This window comes from Schistocerca gregaria, chromosome 2, assembly GCF_023897955.1.
Source record: "Schistocerca gregaria isolate iqSchGreg1 chromosome 2, iqSchGreg1.2, whole genome shotgun sequence".
NCBI lineage: Eukaryota > Metazoa > Arthropoda > Insecta > Orthoptera > Acrididae > Schistocerca > Schistocerca gregaria.
In genome coordinates, this window is record NC_064921.1 from 786623959 (window position 1) to 786644992 (window position 21034).

The window sequence follows — 21034 nt, forward strand, 5'->3', positions numbered from 1 at the left end:
GATTAAAGGAGGGCAACGAAGCAATTTAGAGACGAGCTGTTATATTTGTCACTGGTAGTTTCGCACAACACGCAAGTTTTACGGAGATGCTTCGGGAACTCAAATGGGAATCCATGGATGGAAGATGACTTTCCTTTCGAGAGGCACTACTGAGGAACTTTAGAGAACCGGCATTTGAAGCTGACTGCAGAAGATTCTCTTGCCACCATCATACAGTGCGCGAAAGACGACAAAGATAAGATACGAGAAATTAGCGCTTATACGGAGGCACACAGACAGTCATTTTTCCGTCGCTCTATTTGCCAGTGGAACAGGAAAGGAAATTACTAGAGGGTACCCTCCGCCACGAACGAGAGGCTGTGGATTATTATACTCGATAAGTATTAGTTCTGAATGTACAGTCAAAATAATTTTTTTAGGAAACGTTTGAAATTACGAATTATTGGCACACTTATAATTTCTGTTATTAATTACCCAATCATGTACGGTAACTAAGTTTATTTCTGGATTCATTTAAGAAATAATAATCGAAATTAATAATGTAACAGAAATTAGTAGAAATAGATTTGTTAGTAAAAATAGTAAACACTTTGAAATATTGTTATTTCTGCAGAGTGTGGGAGTCGTAAGCATGCCTCTGATGTGATCGGACATATGTTTCTATTTTGTGAAAATACTCAATTTCGGTTTCGTTAATGTGAAAAATCAAAAGACTGTATTATATAGTAAAACATGAAAATATATACTTTCGTAAAAACAAAAACTCTGCAACAACAATCTTCACATTAATTTAGTTAAACCCAACTGTGAGGACCTAAAATGTGATAGTTTCAGCTTCAACTGTAGCCATCTCAACATGACAAATTAAGTAAACTAGAAAGTTTATTGTAATCTTCGCTCCTCTCTGATCTTCATAAAGGACTTTGGTTGTTAATTACTTTGCCTGGACATTGTTTAATATGGACAATAGATGGAAGTAAGAAGGAAGGGAGATTACAAGTACCTCAAACCTGTTTGTAATGCGTGAAGGGGCAGTAGTGTCTTTGGTACGTGTCTTCGCCTTCCATTCAGAAGATCGCTACCTCAACTCCATTGGCCATTGACGTTAGTTAAGTTGCGAACTACCAGGAGGAGCGACTCGGAATGCGCCGCTATGATAGGAAACCCAGGCGGCGCTACTGGCACCAAGGATGCCAAAGCATTCGCCTCCCGTGGCCCAATGCCACGGTAGCCCAAGGTAGCGGCCTGAGGCTTGTCGACCATGCCAAACACAGCTTCGAACTGTTTATGGACAGTGGCCAAGTCTCCGTTCATGAGTACCCTACAGGTATGCTCTCTGTCCGTCATCAATCAATGTTCGTCGTAGGCTCAAGGAAGATAAGACTAAAGCAAGCAGTCGCTGGGCGCTCCGTAAGTACTGCTGCTCAGCTCCTTTGCTACACTCGAAAGTGAAGATCTCACAGTGTAGATGCACAGACATTTAAGCGGACACAAGAATTTAGTACAGTCCATTGATCACACAAACATACAAAGATATAATTAAATTCTTCACAGTAGTGCTTTAGAATTAAGGGGAGTACGTACGACCTACACCCAAGATGTTAAATTCGCAATATTGATGACCCGTTATCTCAGAACCTGTGACAGATAGAGATCTGAAATTTTTGGGATGTATAGTATCACTCCATTTTCTGCTTAATGAAGCACAATCAAAGTGAACAGAGAAATAATTAGCTACTTATGATTTTTTAAAGATGTTGTTCAATATTTTCTTTTAAAAGTCACTTTTTCTTCCGGAAGTAAAATACCGTTAGAGATAGAGATGTTTTTGGGAGGGTCAGAAGCTGCATGATACTAAGTGGTAACATAATGTAAAATAAGAGATATGTATCTGCAATGTTCCTGAGATAATGGGTCAAATAATTTAAAAAATGTCATTTCCGGTAAATCAAGTTCAAACATTTTATTTGATATTAACTTACACATGGAGGCATTCCAGCTTCTAGAAACAGCCAGGCCCATAATCAGCATTATCTGGATCCTGTCCTCGACTATCCTGCAAACCTAGAAGCTTCCTTCTTTTCCTGCCTCTTGGTTCTTTAGTCATTTCCGCTGCTGCGCGCTGGGCTTTCATGATCGTAAGTCGATCCATTCGCTGAAAGGCTTGTAGTGTGTTGGCACCTGGAGTGGTACCAAGTTCCTCTAGTACTCAAATTCTTCCCTTTATAACATCATTAAATGTCATCACAGTATCACAAACACCCAAACATAGAGTTTTCTTTCCTACAAAGACATTTTTTGGTATGCGGGTCCTAATTACATTATTGAAAGACTCATTCGGGTTTTGTGTTCGACCATGGAGACATTTGGAAAGAAGGTCACGATGAGCTAATTCTCTATATATTGGTTTAATAGCTTCCATCACTGCAGACGTTATGCTATTTTTGTGCCTAAATTGTTCCTCAGTGCGCGCTGCTTGAGCTTTGCGAGTGGACAAAGACAGTGTATAGATGTATCATCAGTGGAAGATTTGTGGACGAATGCAGCCCACATAGCTAGTTTCATCCCTTGTAGGTCATGTGTATTGTTTCTTATTGCCATTCCATAATAATGCTGGATTCATCAATGTTTTTGTCTGTAAGTCTTTCCTTACCATTTAGTCTTTCCATCTAATAACTTCTATTTTCCTTTTGTCTGCTTCAATTTTCGGAGACGTGTTCCCATCTGTTTTTGAACATGGCCCACACATTCAGTCTTAAAAATCTCCTTATTACCACGAGGTGGGCTTCCCACTACTGATTTGTAAGCTTTTGAATCACCATCCCCCAAGTACTCAGTGTAACACCCACCTCTCTCCTGTTGTGAACGTCTGAACATAGAAACAACTGCAGTAGCCTCCATATCCCCACTAGTTCCCTCATAACTCTTAGCACAATTTGTTTTATGGCTTTCACTTGTTTCATCAACTGATTTACACTGATAACAGTATTTAGTTTGCACTTCAATGTCTAAAACTTTACCTCTGTCAACACTAGTGACAGTTGCAACTGCATTTTTTGACGTGTGACCTCTCTTCTGCCATGTGCCATCAACTGCCACAGATAAGTCTGTTGTGTTATTTAATTATACTGCTTCTTTAGCAGCAGCTTTCATATAAGCAACAGCAACAGATTTGACGCAATCAACAATTACTTCTGTGTATTTACTTGATCTGGTTGGTGGGTTTGGGAAGTTCAGCTTTGCACATAATACTTCAACTGCACTCAATACTTTCCCAATGCACCTCATTCCATACAGGAATCTAACATTGCTCTCAAACAAGTCATTCTTGCACTTTTCAGAAGTCCAAAATGATGTCGAGAGCGTCGCAAACTTCTCACTGAATATCAAGTTTGTTAGCCAATCCAGTCCTTGCAGATGAGTCCTCAGAGATGCTGATTTGCCCTCCACAAACCTTACATGACCCAGCATCTTGCAAAACTTCTCCTAACACACTCAAATCTAAAAGAACATAACCATAAACTATTTTGATCTTTGCCAATAAATATAGCCTCATGGTCTCCAAGTTTCCTCTTCGAAGCACTAGGAGGCGTGTCCTTGTCACGTTCTGTGAAAAATTTATTTCAGGATCAACACTGGATTCAGATTTTGTGATGTGATGATTTCCATGGAAATGTCGATTCTTAAAACAACTCTTTCCATTCGTCATGTTGAAAAGAGGTATAATAGCGTATAATAACACACAAAACAACTATGTTTTCAGTTTAAAAATTAAGAGACACGACAACCACAAAGTAAATGAACAAAAAGCATGTGCTGTACCGCCTTTTCTGTTTACACAGTGCATCCAACCTCTTAACATGAACATTAACACAGTTTCAAGGAATAAATAGCTGAAAACCACAGCCTTCGAGGTTGAATAGTTCAAGAGATAGAGATACTTAGGCAAGTCAGTTGCAGAACGACAGGATAATTTTACACACTCACTATTAACTTTGAATTGATAAAAACTACACTTCCAATTGGAATTTTTCGACAAATAATGCATCAAATTATTCAGGAGAGATCAAATATTAATAAGAGATAATAATCAGAAAATGTCACTTTTTGACCAATTCCGCCATACGTACTCCCCTTAAAACTGGACTAAATCGGATGTGTAAACAGAAACTGCTGCTGTGCAGATACAATACGGTTTTGCTTCAGCTGGACGACCGCCATCCTTGCAAATCGCACCTGTCAACCATGACTCCATCAGCGTAATTCAATCATACCCTTACCTTCCCGGGCCCAAGACTCTGACTGCTAAACCTTTGTAGAGTCAAGCTCATATTTGCTTTGATAAAGGTCTGCGTATTTCTAATCCGCAGAGTCTGGGATCAGTGCGTCTAGATTTGGACGCTTCTTGACTACTGCCACAAGGGGTCTCATGTCATTATTTCCAATTAGCAGTCCTATTCTTATGTGAGGTTAGTAATATGTTTAGTCCGAATAACAGAGGTTTCCAATTCCGCAAGCTATTTGCAGGGTAGCTCGGTAATCAACCAAATGATTTCTGTTCCACAAAAAGCGAACCATTAAAGATGTTTCCCTACGGCCTCTAACAGCTCGGCTGTTTTAATGCATTGACTGAGAATTGAGTCGGAACTACAAAATCGGTTGAACTAGACATAAAAATGAAAAATGGTGAACTAAAATTATCGGTTGTTACTGAAATGTCTATAACATGACTGACTTTCTGACATAAATGATTTCTGCAGCAGTTAGGATTGTCAGCAGACGAGATTACATCGTATCGACCTAGTAATTTACGCCTCTGATACTTCCAAAGAACACAGTGAATCACAGACGGGATGCAGTGAATTCGATGTGATGGCCAACACATTCGTGAGTTGTGTCTCTCGAACAACCCATTTGGAGCTGTCAGTACCACGATAGCTCGCCTTCTCATCTCTTGCAGAAGTGTGGAGGTTTCTCGTAAGTTGATGCAACATTACACGTCGTTTGCCTTATTTTGCACTTATCAGGATTTGCTTGAAAATCGTAAACGAGTGGCATCAGTCATTGCCACTTAGTTTACGAGACCACGTAAATAAAATACTCAAAACACTAATCTCGGTAATAGTCTGCACCCTCCCCCAACCCCTCCCCCAACCACTCCCCCTCTTTTTCCGAACCTCATCTTGCTTCCGCCAATTGGAAACACTGCTGATAGTAGAAATAATTTCCTTGTGTCACATTTGGTTCTGCTTTGATGAGGTCTCGGTTACTGATGAACGTTTATAGATAGAAGATATTACCCACTACGATAATCAGTCCAGAAGTCAAATCTTCGACGCGATAAAGACTTGGATACACAAGATGGAACAACTCTCACGTTTCCCGTTTTATCACAATTTTAAGATATCTCTGAGTCCTATATGGCGTATACTAACTAAGAGTACAAATTCCGTCTCGGATTCGCGAGCAACGCATGAACCGTACTGCAGAGAATACACGCGGCTACTGTATATAACTTTTGTAATGTGGCCACAATTTACTTCGTCACATCAGCCGCTTCATTTTTAACAACTTTCTAGAAAGCCTGGTAATACTCTTCAGATCTTTCTTCATATATTCCATTCATTTCTTTGTCTCTTCTTTGAGACTTCCTGTTGTATCACAATGAAGTCCTACAACGGAATATGACTGCACATATTTCTTCGATCGCCGGCCGCTGTGGCCGAGCGGTTCTATGAGCTACAGTCCGGAACATCACTGCTGCTACGGTCGCAGGTTCGAATCCTGCCTCGGGCATGGATGTGTGTGATGTCCTTAGGTTAGTTAGGTTTAAGTAGTTCTAAGTCAAGGGGCTGATGACCTCAGATGTTAAGTCCCAAAATGCTTAGAGTAATTTATTCGATTGCATTACTTACAGTTCAAACTGTCTGTTTGTGACAATTCTTATTCTTACACCTCAGTTTTGAAAGTAGACTGAGAGACAGTGAGTGTATTTTTATGTGTGTGTTTGTGTCCAGATGTTACTCCAAATTGTCCATTCACACGAAATAACGAGTGTTGCTGACGGAGGAATTAAAGTTACTCTGACATTTCTAAATTTCGAGAAGGGTTTCAACACCATTCCTGAGAGGTCGCTTCCAATGAGCTGGCAGGTCTGTGGAGCATTGCTTCAGTAGTGGGGCTGTATTCATGATTCCCTTTCAGATACGTCATTTTTTGTAGTAACTGATGAGTTATAATTTACTGTATAGTAAGTGATATTAAAGTTTCCTTAGGGATGTGTAAAACGGCTGTTATGCTATATAAATGATTTACGATACATATTACTAGCCCTCTTACAGTGTTTGCAGATTATTATACCCTTTCCCTTCTAGTGAGATCAAAAAAGATATAAGCAAATTGCAAAATGATTAATACAATATGGGTATAGTCCAATAAGTAGCACATGTCATTTAAAAATAAAAAGCTAGTCAGATCAATTTAACACTTAGGTGTTCCAACAATGAAGAGCTTAAATATTTCGAACCAACACACAGATAACGCAGTGTTGAAAGTTGAGCAAAAATTGACATTTATTGGCGGAACACTTAGATGCCACAGACCTGCTAAAGAAACTGCCACCACAACGCTTGTCCGTCCTTTGGGGTATTGTTGTATTGCATGTTATCCTTGCCACATAGGACTAACGGAGGAGCACAGCGAAAAAGTAAAAAGAGGAGGGAGTTCGCTTTATATTCTCGCTATATGCACCAGTATGCGTCATTGATATGATGCGTCAGCAGGTATGGAAATTATTAAAAGAGAGTATTGTTAGCCATGGCGAATGCTTTCATAAAACTTACTATTACGAACTTTCGGCTTCGAAGGCGAAAATGTTTTGTTAACTTCCACCTACATACCGAAAAATGTTCATTGGATGAAAATAGCAATCAGAGCTCGCACGCAAGTAATAAAGTAATCATTTCATCCCCAAGCTGTTTGAGACAGGAACGGTCGAGGAGATTGTATGATACTGGTTCGTGTGTTTCTCTGCAATGTAGAAAAGTGTGAACGGCAGAGTAGTGTTGTGGATGCATAAAGAGATAATACGAGTATAAAAAATAGTTACGGAACCATCTACCTTGGGAAAATATCAGAGGCGAATGTTCTCAGCCTCTTCATTATCAGTCTGATCGCATACACAGCATCCATCACAGCTGTCGTAAAAAACGAGCTGCTCTCAATTATAAATACCAAAGTTAATAAAACAGGAAGCTGCTTTTTTACGTTTGAGCTTTTGTTGAGGTCTACACTACTCCAATGAAGTGCCAAAGGAACTGGTTTAGTCAAGCGTATTCAAGTACAGAGACAGGTAAATAGGCAGAACATGACGCTGCGGTCGGCATCGCCTATATATGACAAAAAGTGTCTAGCCCAGTTGTCAGATCGTTTACTGCTGATAGAATGGCAGTTTATCAAGGTTTAAGTGAGTTTGAACGTTGTATTACAGTCGGCGCACGAGCGATGGAACACAGCATCTCCGAGGTGAAGCGGGGGTCTTCCGTACGACCATTTCACGGGTTTAGCATTAATATCAGGAATACGGTAAAACATCAAATCTCCGACATTGCTGCGGCTGGAAAAAGATCTGACAAGAGCGGGACAAACTACGACTGAAGAGAATCGTTCAAAGCGGCATAAGTACAACCCTTCCGCAAATTTATGCATATTTCAAACCTGGGGCATCAACAAGTGCCAGCACGCGAACTGTTCATCGATATGGTCTTTCGACGAAGGTCCACTTGTGTACCCTTCATGACTGCACGACACAAAACTTTACGTCTTGCCAGCGCCAGTCAACACCGACATTGGACTGTTGATGACTGGAAATCTAAGGAGTGGTCGGACACCGCATGTCAGCTGGGGACTGTTCAGGCTGGTGAGGGCTCTGTAATGGTGTGGGGCAAGTGCAATTGGAGTGATATGGGATCCTCGATACGTCTAGATATGACTCTGAAAAGTGACACGTACGTAAGCATCCTGTCTGATCACCTGCATCCATTCATGTCCATTGTGCATTCCGATGGGCTTGGGCAATTCCAGCATGGCAATGCGATACCCCAAACGTCCTGAGTTGCTACGTAATTTCTGCAGGAACACTCTTCTGAAATTAAAATCTTCTGCTGGCCACCAAGATCCCCAGACACGAATATTATTAAGATGGGCTTAACAGCATAAAGGTTCTTCCCCATGATCCACATTCCCTAACTGTTTTCTAATTGCATAACAGAACCCGCAGTGTGCTACTCGTCATTACTGTTATAGGAGTTTCCTGACCCTTATCCTTCTGTTTTACTTCCCTATACTGCATATATTTTTCTCTGTCCATTTTCAATAATTGTCGCTTGTATTATTGTTTTTGCTGCTCTCTCCTTCTCCAAACTGCTACACCAATGTCGTGTCTCTGAAACCTTTGCACTTCTTTCAAAGAATCCTACCTATATGTGACATGTACAATTGTACTAAGCTACTTCTAGACTCCTTAGTGTTGTAAAAGATCCTGTCACACTCGACACATGTAACACTACCAGCTGCTATTATGTTAGCACCATTCCGAAAATGTTACACCTCAGAAAGGATTTTTACTGTGTAAGAAGCTACCGAAAGTCCTTTCATGCTGAGCCTCGTGTAACACTATTACATGGCAAATTGTGCATATAGTATAATGTTACAGCATGTGACCGCTATATATGATTAATGGATATGGAAATCAGACTTTTACTTCCTTTCCTAAGAGATTTCTGGGTATTAGAAAGAAACACAGTAGAAGCGGAATCGTATTCTGGGACCATTTTGTAACAAGTCCATTAAGTGGTGTCTAACTGATTAACGGTCGTCAGCCTATACTGGCAAAGAAACGGATAAGTTTTAGGAAAACAGAAGAAGTAAATCTGGCCTACTTTCCTGCTATTCCCTAATGTAACTTCACAAATAAATATAAATTTGAGGATATGGTTCTGAGAAAGACACGGAAATCTTATAGCTACCACAACCATATTCATACATAGTTTTGATCTACAAAGACCATAACGAACATACAAACCAACTCAGGGATTAGAGAACATAGGGTTATCGTAGCGAGATTGAATATTTAAATCCCAAAATTCTCGAAAAATAAACGAAAAATATACCTACTCAAAAAAGCTGATTAAAATTAACTTGCTGCCTTCCTGAGAGACAGTCTCCTATCATTCCATATTAATAACATAAGTGTAGACAAGAAGTGGCTTAAATTCAAAGAAATAGTATCGGCAGCAATTGAGAGATTTATACCAAATAAATAAACGAACGACGGAGCTGATCGTCCTTTCTACACTAAACGGCTTAGAACGCTGTTGCAAAAGCAAAGACATAAACATGCCAAATTTAAACAAACGCAAAATCCCCAAGATTGGCTACCTATTACTGAAGCTCGAAATTTAGGGCGGACTTCAATGCGAGATGCCTATAACAGTTTCCATACTGATACTTTGTCTCGAAACCTGGCAAAAAATCCAAAAAGATTCTGGGCGTATATGAAGTATGTTAGCGGGAAAACACAATCAATGCCTTCTCTGCGTGACAGCAATGGAGATACTATCGAAGACAGTGCTGCAAAAGTAGAGTTACTAAACACAACCTTTCGAAATGCGTTCACAAAACAAGATGAAGTAAATATTCCAGTATCCGGATCGAGAACAGCTGCCAAGATCAGTAACGTAGAAGTAAATATCCTCGGAGTTGTGAAGCAAATTACATCACTTAATAAAAGCAAATCTTCTGGTCCAGACTGTATAGCATCTAGGTTCCTTTCGGAGTATGCTGAAGCATTAGTTCCATACTTAACAATCGTATACAATCATTCGCTCGACGAAAGATCCGTACCCAAAGACTGGAAAGTTGCACAGGTCACACCAATATTCAAGATAGGTAGTAGGAGTAATCCACTAAATTACAGGCCCATCTCGTTAACGTCGATATGCAGCAGGATTTTAGATCATATATTGTGTTCGAACATTATGATTCACCTCGAAGAAAACGGTCTATTGATTGACAGTCATCATGGGTTTAGAAAACATCGTTCCTCTAAAACACAACTAGCTCTTTACTCACATGAAATGTTGAGTGCTATTACCAAGGGATTTTAGATCGATTCCGTATTACTGGCTTTACGGAAGGCTTTTGACACTGTACCACACAAGCACCTCGTAGTGAAATTTCGTGCTTATGGAATATCGTCTCAGTTATGTGACTAGATTTGTTATTTCCCGTCAGAGTGTTCATCGAGTGAAACAGAAGTGATTTCTGGCGTTCCCAAAGGCAGTGTTATAGGCCCTTTGCTGTTTCCTATCTTTATTACCCCCCCCCCCCCCCATGAAACATGGCTCTTGCCGTTGGTGGGGAAGGCTTGCGTGCCTCAGCGATACAGATGGCCGTATCGTAGGTGCAACCTCAACGGAGGGGTATCTGTTGAGAGGCCAGACAAACGTGTGGTTCCTGAAGAGGGCAGCAGCCTTTTCCTGTTGGTTATGACCTGTAGATTAAAACTGAAGAAACTGCAAAAAGGTGGGAATTTAAGGAGATGGGACCTGGATAATCTAAAAGAACCAGAGGTTGTACGGAGTTTCAAGGAGAGCATAAGGGAGCAATTGACAGGAATGGGGGAAGGAAATACAATAGAAGAAGAATGGGTAGAATTGAGGGATGAAGTAGTGAAGGCAGCAGAGGATCAAGTACGTAAAAAGACGCGGGCTAGTAGAAATACTTGGGTAACAGAAGAAATATTGAATTTAATTGATGAAAGGAGAAAATATAAAAATGCAGTAAATGAAGCAGGCAAAAAGGAATACAAACGTCTCAAAAAAGACATCGACAGGAAGTGCAAAATGGCTAAGCAGGGATGGCCAGAAGACAAATGTAAGGATGTAGAGGCTTATCTCACTAGGGGTAAAATAGATACTGCCTACAGGAAAATTAAAGAGACCTTTGGAGAAAAGAGGACCACTTGAATGAATATTAAGAGCTCAGATGGAAACCCAGTTCTAACCAAAGAAGGGAAAGCAGAAAGGTGGAAGTAGTATATAGAGGGTCTATACAAGGGCGATGTACTTGCGGACAATATTATGGAAATGTAAGAGGATGTAGATGACGATGAAATGGGAGATACGATACTGCGTGAAGAGTTTGACAGAGCATTGAAAGACCTCAGTCGAAACAAGGCCCCCGGAGTAGACAACATTCCATTGGAACTACTGACTGCCTTGGGAGAGCCAGTCCTGACAAAATTCTACCATCTGGTGAGCAAGATGTATGAGACAGGTGAAATACCCTCAGACTTCAAGAAGAATATAATAATTCCAATCCCAAAGAAAGCAGGTGTTGATACATGTGAAAATTACCGAACTATCAATTTAATAAGTCACAGCTGAAAAATAATAACGCGGGTTCTTTACAGACGAATGGAAAAACTAGTATAAGCCGACCTCGGGGAAGATCAGTTTGGATTCCGTAGAAATGTTGAAACACGTGAGGCAATACTGACCCTACGACTTAATCTTAGAAGCTATATTAAGGAAGGGCAAACCTACGTTTCTAGCATTTGTAGACTTAGAGAAACCTTTTGACAATGTTGACTGGAATACTCTCTTTCAAATTCTGAAGGTGGCAGGGGTAAAACACAGGGAGCGAAAGGGTATTTACAATTTGTATAGAAACCTGATGGCAGTTATAAGAGTCGAGGGACACGAAAGGGAAACAGTGGTTGGGAAGGGAGTGAGACAGGGCCGTAGTCTATCCCCAATGTTATTCAATCTGTATATTGAGCAAGCAGTGAAGGAAACAAAAGAAAAATTCGGAGTAGGTATTAAGGTCCATGGAGAAGAAATAAAAACTTTAAGGTTTGCCGATGACATCGTAATTCTGTCAGAGACAGCAAAGGACTTGGAAGAGCAGTTGTACGGAATGGATAGTGTCTTGAAACGAGGATATAATATGACCATCAACAAAAGCAAAACGAGGATAATGGAATGTAGTCAAAGTAAGTCGGGTGATGCTGAGGGAATTACATTAGGAAGTGAGACACTTAAAGTAGTAAAGGAGTTTTGCTATTTGGGGAGCAAAATAACTGATGATGGTCGAAGTAGAGAGGATATAAAATGTAGACTGGCAATGGCAAGGAAAGTGTCTCTGAAGAAGAGAAGTTTGTTAACATCGAGTATAGTTTTAAGTGTCAGGAAGTCATTTCTGAAAGTATTTGTATGGAGTGTAGCCATGTATGGAAGTGAATCATGGACGATAAATAGTTTGGACAAGAAGATAATAGAAGCTTTCGAAATATAGTGCTACAGAAGAATGCTGAAGATTAGATGGGTAGATCACATAAATAATGAGGAGGTATTGAATAGAATTGGGGAGAAGAGGAGTTTGTGGCACAACTTGACAAAAAGAAGAGACCGGTTGGTAGGACATGTTTTGAGGTATCAAGGGATCACAAATTTAGCATTGGAGGGCAGCGTGGAGGGTAAAAATCGTAGAGGGAGACAAAGAGACGAATACACTAAGCAGATTCAGGCGGATGTAGGTTGCAGTAAGTACTGGGAGATGAAGAAGCTTGCACAGGATAGAGTAGCATGGAGAGCTGCATCAAAGCAGCCTCAGGACTGAAGACGATTTGGGAAATAATCTGAGCAGGCATCTTCGGTTGTTTGCAGATGACGCTGTCGTTTATCGACTAGTAAAGTCATCAGATGATCAAAACAAACTGCAAAATAATTTAGCAGAAATATAGGAATGAAGCGAAAAGTGGACGTTGACCCTAAATAATGTAAAGTGTGAGGTCATTCACTCTAGTACTATAAGGAACTCGTTAAACTTCGGTTACACGATAAATCAGTCTAATCTAAAAGCCGTAAATTCAACTAAATACCTAGGTATTGCAATTATAAAAAACTTAAATTGGACCGAACTCATAGAAAATTTTGTGGGGAAGGCTAACCAATGACTACGTTTTATTGGCAGGAAACTTAGAAAATGTAACAGACTTACTAAGGAGACTACCTACACTACGCTTGTCGGGCCTCTTTTAGAATATTGCTGTGCTGTGTCTCACCTTTACCAGATAGGTCTGACGGAGTACTTCGAAAAAGTTCTAAGAAAGGCTGCACGTTTTGTATTATTGCGAAATATGGGAAGGAAAGTCAAGAATGATTCAGCGTTTGGGCTTTACATAATTAAAGGTAGACGTTTTTCGTTGCGACGGAATCTTCTCACGAAATTCTAATCATCAACTTTCTCCTCCGAATGCGAAAATATTTTGTTGACGCCGACCTACGTAAGGAGGAATGATCACCACTATAAGATAAGGGAAATCAGGGCTCATACGGAAAGATACAGGTGTTCATTCTTTCCGCGCTCCATACGAGATTGGAATGATAGAGAATTTTGATGGTTGTTCGGTGAACCCTCTGCCAGGCATTTGAATATGACTTGCAGAGTATCAATGTAGGTGTAGATGTAGATATCTGGGATGCTTGCTATTCAGAAGAGATCTCCACCCCTCGTATTATTACGAGCTCGGTGTCTAACATCACAGTTGGAAAGGACTGGTCTTGTGACGCTGATGAACCCCTTCTCTACTGCTGAACATCATCAATGAGCAGAGTACTCAACAATATACTGTAAGAGGTTCAGAATTAGAGAAATTGTTGCTAGCGCACTCGAGCTGATATAATTTCGATGTATTGCTCATACGCTGCCTGCGATATGTAAGCTAGAAGAGAATCTGAGACGAAAGAGTAGTATTGACTGCAGTAGGAACTGTGTAGCAGTAGGAGTAAGTTGTTGGTACCGAGCAGTCTGGTCTGGTGTATCGTGTTGGCTGGGCCGGTGGTGTGCAGCGATGGCAGAGCCTGAGCGTTACAGGATAAGGTAAAAGCAGCCTCGCGCATATGTAGTATTGTTACATCAAGTCCCATGTAAATGTTTTAAAAAAATCTGTTAATAATAATCTTTGTCATAAAAAGTAACTTTTGACATATATCGCAATTTAAAGAATTCACTAATTTCTCCAATCCTTGGCAATCCCGATTATTGAAAAGAAAAGTCAGTTCTTTCCTTTTTTATAAGACAAATCTATCGGCCAGCATTGCACTTAGCTGCGTCCGAACATTTCTCACACTCACACAGCCAGTACAATTTAGGTAATTTACAGAGAGTACGTGACTTAGATTCCGAACAGTCACAGACAGATTATCATACAGTCCTGAACCTGTTCAGACATTCAGAGACGAAAATTTTGATTACAAGCACTTTCTGTCCGTTAGGAAATTTAAGGTATTTAAAAATGAAAGAACACAGATTCACCCTTTGGATTGGTTACAACAATTTAGCTTTGCTTTTCCACCAACTTGGCCCGTTACACACAAACTTGAATTTATTTGCAGTTTTTTGGAAGGCGAACCGGCAACTCGTATGAGACCGATCGCGAGACAGTGCTGCTCGGTAGAAGAATTTCAGAATGCCTTTCTCTCAGTGTATTGGTCGAAGACGACACAGCGCGGAATCAAGGATCAATTAATTAGCTTACCAAATTATGAGAACTCAAATTTTCCCACTGTCACGCAATTTTTTTGAGCACATGGTCCAACAAAACCAATACTTAAGTGAGCCATACAGTGAATCAGCACTTACACAATTATGTATTTCTAAATTACCACGATCGTTAAGAGTATCACTTTTAACAGGTCAGCAGAAAGAAAATATTTCGCCATTCAGAGATCTGTTACGGCTTTTGGAAGTTCAGCAATCGGACTATTCCTTCATTAACAAAAATTTTTCACATCATAACCAAGGCAAACAAGCATACGGAAGTTACGATCAGCCACGCTATTTTAATAGCAAAGGTGGTAGACGGTCCAGGAATGATAACCACCAGAACTTTAAGAACAGACAAAATTTTAATTATCAGTATCCTCATAGTTATCAGCAACAGCAAAGACATTTTGGCAACAATACAGGCTTTTCCCCAGAACATCAACAAAACCAGTCGATTAGCATACATAACCAACAATGTAGTCTGCAAGGTCAACCAAGCTTTAATGTTTCGCCGCCTACACGTATAGCGTCGGCTCCACCAAATAGTAACGCACAGCAACAAGGAAATCACTACGTACTGAGAACACACCATTTCAACTCATATCGCAATGCGCCGTATAGCAACGATTATTATGACAGACGTAAAAGTAATGATCACAGTTTTCAGCGTAACAGTCGGTCTTAGCAGCAGCAGAATCATCGGCAACAACAGATTATCATGAATGAACCAGACGGTAGATATCATCCCCAACGTAATACGTCAGGGAGAAATAACAGAACAGTACAAATAGTGGAAATGTCACAGCATCCTCCCGCAAATAACAGCACGTCAGATAGAATTTGACTAGATACAGCACAGATTGATCCTTCCAGCGATGTAAGCAATACTTTTGATAGACAGACTCTTGTTCACGAAAATGTTATTACTTTTGACGATATCCGAGACACTCTTTTGCATGAAAAACCAGTTATTCAAAAAACCATTTCCCACCCTGTCATTGAAGTAACGATTGGGTCATCCACATTTTCAGCAGTAATCGATTCTGGATCACCTGTGTCAGTCAAAAATGAAGAAACCTTCAATGAATGTAACAAAGAGAATACTTATCCTACGTTACCATTAGGCAGAACTAAAGTAAAAGGAGCAGTATCTGGTAAAGGATTAGATGTAAAATTACAGACACACTTATCATTTTGTATTGCAGGTCATATGTTCCACTCAAATTTTTGGATTGTTCCCTTACTGACAACAGACGTTATTTTAGGTACGAATTTTTTGGTACAACACGACGCAATTATTGACTTTCAAAATTCCTATTTAATGTTAAAGGATGAAAATGTACAACTGGCATTAGATTTTCAGCACTCTTTATCTGCAGAAGAACAAACAATTAATCGGACAGAGGTTATTTCTGCATCACGTAACATAAACTGTCATTCCACATTGTTCACAGATACGTTCGTACACAACTATAATATACCAGACGAAGCCGACTATGACGCTACGCAAATGATTTCTGATAAAGTTAAACAGAGCAGCGCAAATACAGACGACGAACGTACGCAACTACGCAGAATTCTTTTACAGCAAGCTCCAGTTTTTGACAACATCCCTGGTACTATATCCGGTTTTATGTATGAATTTCAAGTTAAACAGCACGACACGTTTAAAGTCAAACATTATCCCATTCCGTATATTCAGAGAGAACAAGTTAAGAGAGAATTGCAAGCTATGCTTGACCAAGGTATTATTGAACCAGCAGTTAGCCCGTACATAAACCCGCTCCATATTGTTAAGAAAAAGGATGGCTCACTTCGCCTCGTACTTGATTCGCGTCACATCAATGACATTATTATTAATGAAACAGATCGCCCACAAACACTAGAAGAACTTCTACAGAAATTTCATGGCACTGCTATTTATTCCACATTAGATTTGAGATCGGGATTTTGGCAAATTCAGCTCCATCCGAACTGCAGAAAGTACACGGCATTTCTCTGTTTTGGTGGCTGTTATCAATTTTGCAAATTACCGTTCGGTTTAACAATTTCTTCAGCAGCGTTTATTCACGGTTTGAATACTATAATTCCGACAGAACTTAAAGACAGAATCACAACGTATTTAGACAACATTCTTATTGCAGAAGCTAATTGGTCTGAACACAATTTGATTCTGGAACAACTGTTGCAAACTTTTCGTGCACAAGGACTCACAGTTAATCTTAGCAAATCACACTTCGGCAAAACTTCTATAAAATTTCTTGGACATGTAATTTCAGCAGAAGGCATCGCGCCTGACCCGGAAAAACTTCAAGCATTACGTGACATTACTGTTCCAACGACGAAGAAACAACTACGCAGCTTTCTGGGTTTAATTAACTTTTTTCCGTAAATTTATTCATTACTCTGCTTTAGACACCCCTAGATTATGCCAACTGACGGGTAGGAACACTATTTGGTCCTGGGATAGCCAAGCGCTGTCTGAATTTGTCAATCTGAAACAAGCTTTGTTGAATGCACCACTTTTATCACACCCAGATCTCACTAGAAATTTTTCCATTGCCACCGACAGTTCTAACACAGCTTTAGGCGTACACATTTTTCAGGAAATTGAAGAAGACGGTACTACAGTAATTAAAAACATCACCTTTGCAAGTCGCGTTCTGTCACCTGCCGAACGCAATTATTCTGTTACAGAACTTGAAACATTATGTGTTGTATGGGCATTTGCCCGATTTAGGCATTTTCTTTATGGAAGACATACTACCGTTTACACAGACCATAGAGCTATCCAGTTTTTACTTTCCGCTAAATTTACACATGACAGATTAAGCAGATGGAAACTGTATTTACAGGAATTTAATTTTACAATTGTTCACATTCCCGGTACACAAATTATTGTAGCAGACGCACTATCCCGTCCTCTCTGCAACAATCAGCAAGACATCGCAACCAACTTCTGCGAAGCAAATTCTAGCGTCATGTATATTCAACAAGTCGCATTTGAAAACTTCATTTCATCGTCATTACGAGACGTAGCACAAGAGCAGAGTAAAGACAACGTATGGAGAGAAATTAAACACCTTTGGCCAGATAAGAATAACGTTACCATTAGAAACCATTACACGGTACGCAATAACATTCTGTTTCGCCGCTCTCACCCTGACGGCAACAACTGGTTATTATGCATTCCTGACGAACTTGTTAACAAATTAATTTGGTATACTCATTTAAGTTACGCACATTATGGAGCTAGAAAATGTTTTCTTATACTGAGACAGAACTGTTATTTTGCCAACATGGAGAAACGTATTCGACGAGATTTGCGTCATGTAAAATCTGCCAGAAAGCTAAATGAGACACGACTTCACATATTCCTCCGTTACATCCCATTGTACATGTTAAATTGAGACACATGGCCGCTGTAGACATTTCTGGACCGATTCCCAGAACTAATAAGAGGTTTTTGCTACATCTTTGTCGCTGTTGAACTCACTTCGAAATTTGTTACCTTCACTCCGTTGGGCAAAGCTACTGCTAAATCTATTTCGAATCCATTTGTAAAACATTTTTTATTTCATGTAGGGCATGTATTGAAAGTAATTTCCGACAATGGACCACAATTTCGATCTGCGATATGGACACGTATGTTACGAGCTAGAAACATTTCTCCGATCTATATATTCAAGTATCACGCTTCTTCGAACACTTGTGAACGACTGATGAAAGAAATTGGTAAACTGTGTAGAATGTACTGCCATAAAAGACATATTGATTGGGATACACACATACTCTCATTCCTGGATGTAATTAACTCCATACCAAATGAATCCACTATGCTATCTCCGACTGTTATATTGAAAAATGTTGAACCACCTAACAAAATTAAAGAATTAGTATCCTTTCCTACATCTCGTCGACTACGCCACCATGAAATAATTGAGATCGCCCTCAACAACATCAAACATGCCGCAGAGCGACGGAGAAGACAGCAAAAACAGGTTTGTACACGCCGTGACTTTCACATTGGACAGAACATATTAGTGCGCACACACTATTTAGTAAATTTGAACTTCTATACGCAGGTCCATACAGAATTCGCAGCATTCCTCATCCCAATGTGGTACATGTCGAAACTTTGAGAGCCAGAAAAAGCAAAGGCAATCACCATGTCTCCAATATTAAACCCATTATTGAATGAACATACTTTATGATTCATCACATTGTAATGCCTTTTCCGGTTATTGATATGAACACTTACTGATGCATATTTTTTCCTGGCAAGTGCCCAGTAAGGTAAGGTTAGCAGGTCGCTTTTCTTGTCGTTATATATCAGACCGTGCACATTTTCGATTTTTTGTGTATGTATGATTGTTTTCCGATCGAAAGTAGAATTTTGGTCTGTATGCACTATGAAATGTTTAAGATGTAACAAACACCAGTTGACATTGACATTTTGCATTATGATATCTCAACATCCTGACTATTTTAAATTTTTTGCTACTACATTATGATACAGTGTGTAAATTTTTTGCACTTAAAAACTGTCTATGTTTTTGGCCTAATATGTTTTCTGTCATGCTATGCTGTATGCTTAATTATATTAGTACAAACAAGTTTTTATTTAATTTGTATATGAATTAAATGCAAGATATTAATCCTTATTCATCATTTTCAGAAAGCAATACCGTGTAAAATAAATGAATTAAACAACCACAGTGGTTTAATATGAAATGGAAATTTTACCATCAGAATGAAGGAAAGAAAATGCAATATCTTGTCATGAAGAGTAATGGATCAGAATTAACAAGCATTAAGCAGAATATACTATAGACATCGTATGATAGCAGTCTTGACTAATTATTTTTCTTTCAGGATACAAGGCGATTGATGCAGACTGTCAGAGAGAACTACAGATGTTAATTTTAGTGATGAAATATGCTAGAAGTAAGAAACTCAATAGTTTATGATGTAATGAATGATAATGAAGTATGAAGTAAATGGTAATATGAATATGTATAATGAAATGTCTATTTTTTGCAGATGGTAATACATGATGATGAATAGTTATATGAAGAATATGCTAATATCAATAATGAAGTTTTTGTTTGCAGGTGATTATACTAATGAAGTTATGGTGATATGAATAATGAAGTTTTTCTTTGCAGATGATGATAATGATGAAGTTTATATATTTACTGTTAGTTGAGAAATGCTATGTAGTTAATTAAGTATTTGTTGCAGTTCCTTTTGACAGTATGTCTTATGTCACATAGTATAATGACTGAATGTTTTGGAAAAGACAGCTAGAGTACATACATATTAAGTACACGTTTCATTACCTGTTAATTCGAAGTTCACTACTTTTCAGCATAATATGCATTTCTTCTTTCAGTTCAATAATCCATTTTGTATTTTTTTTCTAGGAGAAGCTTTTCGTGACATAATATGCTATAAGTAGTTAGTTATTAAACCTGTTCTAGTACTTGCGTTTTGTTACCCAGTTGTGTCTATCATCTATGAATGCGATCACATGTACTGTACTGGTTTCATAACCTTACTACAGCTGACTCGTGACAAATGACGTTAATAATCCTTATTTCCAGCAATAAGTGAAAAGCAAATATTTTCATGCCCCAGCAATTAATTATCGATCCCAGTGTAATGCATTGCTAGCAAAGAAAAAAAAATATTACGAGTCCCAAGTATTACCAGTATACAACTAAATAATGCTACCAGGTTAAGATATATTTTTAGTCCTAAAGATAATGCAAATTTTCTATGTACTGATTCCATTATGTCTATGTATTATTGGACTACCGACCCTGAATAATAGTTCCAATGTCTTACATTTTAAATATGTCTCATGTCACTTACATGTTATCATATATAAGTACCAGTAGCTTGATGCTACACTGAATAGCTCCTGTTTTAAATGATGACTTGTTAACAACATTGAATAATGTTTTGTAACACTATATGAATACTTTATAACTGGCCAATGAATGCCACTGAATGACTTGTGAATAACACTGAATAATGTTTTGTAACTAGCCAATGAATGTGAGTAACTCAATAGCTCCTGTTTTAAATGATGATTTGTGAATAACACTGAATAATGGTTTGTAACACTATATGAATACTTTGTAACTGGCCAATGAATGCCACTGATTCAGTCAGATGAGTTATGAATAGTGTTTCGTAATACTCAATATTGTTCATATCGGTTGATACACTAGTGTAATTCTATGATGACTAGCATAAGACTTAATGTGTCCTTCACCTTCTGACCTAATTACTGCAATATCCGTTTATCCTGTCCATCCTCATGCTCTTGGAGCACTGTATTGGTTTTTGCACTAATTCTACATTGCTGTAAGAGTATGGATTCTACAAGAATATGGTGTTGACATATCAAGCTGTC